The following is a 1891-nucleotide window of genomic DNA, read 5'->3' as shown; positions in this document are numbered from 1 at the left end:
CAGTCGAGCTCTTCCAACCTCACAGCCCCTACACTCCCGCCGGAAAGGACGGCCTGCAGCTCTGCACCAGAGCCCAGTTCCATCTGCAGCCTCCTGGCCAGGCAAGAAAACTGAGGCGGGGTCTTTCACTGGCCCTGGCCCCAGCTCCAGCTTCAGTGCCACTCCAGCTCTCCCAATCTTAGTGTCCTGCCCACGGCCAGAAAGGGCAGCCCCCAGCCCTCAAGCAGAGCACAGTTCCATCTGCAGCCCCCTAGCCAATCAGGGAAACTGAGGAAGAGCCTTTTTTTTTTTTTTGAGCGGTCTTCGCTATAGGGCACGTGTGCTCGCCAGACAAACGGAGAGAGACAGAGAGACAGAAAGCGAGAAGTCATCCTCCAGGGAGGATGGCCACGCCGCAATCCCTTCTCCTCCATTCTCCTCTTGAGATCTTGGGCACGCACACACACGCGCACGGCGTGAGTTCTAAGCCACTGGGTCCAGGACGCAACCCGCGGTCGACCACGTGGGAATCCAGCGACATAGCCATTACGCTAACTGCTGGTTCCCCTGAGGAAGAGTCTATCACCTGCCCCAGCCCCTGATCCATCTACAGCTCCAGCCCCAGCCCAGTCCTGCAAACCTCGGATCCACCCCCCCCAATGCCATAAAGGACAGCCACATCTCTCCATCAGAGCCCAGTTCCACCTGACGCTCCCTGGCTAGTCAGGGAAACTGAGGCAAGGCCTTTCACTGGCCTTAGCCTGAGCTCCAGCAACTGCCCAACTCTCCCGACCTCAGAGCTCCCACCTGCTACCAGAAAGCACAGCCTCCACTTCTCCATCAGAGCCCAGTTCCACTTGCAGACTCCTGGCCAGTCAGGGAATCTGAGCAGCCCTTTCACTTCCCCCTCTGCCACAGCTCCAGCTCCAGCTGCAGCCCTGCTCTCCAAATTTCAGATCCCATCTCCTGCCTTAAAGGACAGACCCCATCTCTCCACTGGAGCCCAGTTCCATGTGCAGCTTCCTGGCCAGTCAGGGAAACGAGGGAAGGGCTTTTAATTGGCTAGGACCCAACTCCAGCTCTGGGCCCAGCCCATCTATCCCAAATTCATTCTAAGAAGCCTCCATAACCCTTATCCTTAAAACAGATGAGGACAGTACAAGGAAAGAAAACTATAGAGCAATATCTCTGAGGAATATAGACGCAAAAATTCTCAACAAGATACTAGCAAATCGTATCCAACAACATATAAAAAAGATTATATGTCATGACCAGGCAGGCTTTATTACAGGGATGAAAGGTTGGTTCGACATATGGAAAACCATAAATGTAATACACTGTATTAACAGAAAGAAAGGTAAAAACCATATGATCATATCAATTGATGCATAAAAAGTATTTGATAAGATACAACATCCCTTCATGATTAAGTATCTCATCAAAATTGGCATAGATGGGTCATCCCCCAACACAATAAAAGCTATCCATGAAAAACCCATAATTAACATCATCCTGAGGATGCCCACTTTCTCCACTCCTTTTCAGTGTAGTACTGGTAGTCTTGGCCAACTCAATCAGAAAAGAGAATAAAATAAAAGGCATTCAAATAGGAAAAGAAGTGGTGAAATTATCTCTAATTGTAGACGACCTGATTATATACATAGAAAACCCCATGGTATCCATGAAAACATTCCTGGAAGTAAGAAATGGATGCAGGTGGGTCCAGCAGTTGGTGTAATGACTGTCGCTGGATTCCCATGTTGTCTAGTGAGGTTCAAGTCCTGAACCCGGTGGCTTAAACTCATGCTGGGCGCATGTTCATGAATACCCAAGGACCCAAGAGGAGAATGGAGAAGGGACTGCCGTGTGGCCACCCCCTGAGGGGTGATTTCTCGCTTTCTGTCTCTCTGGG

Source organism: Tupaia chinensis, unplaced genomic scaffold, assembly GCF_000334495.1.
Source record: "Tupaia chinensis unplaced genomic scaffold, TupChi_1.0 Scaffold144165_1, whole genome shotgun sequence".
Taxonomy (NCBI): domain Eukaryota; kingdom Metazoa; phylum Chordata; class Mammalia; order Scandentia; family Tupaiidae; genus Tupaia; species Tupaia belangeri.
Note: the sequence above shows the minus strand (reverse complement) of the source record.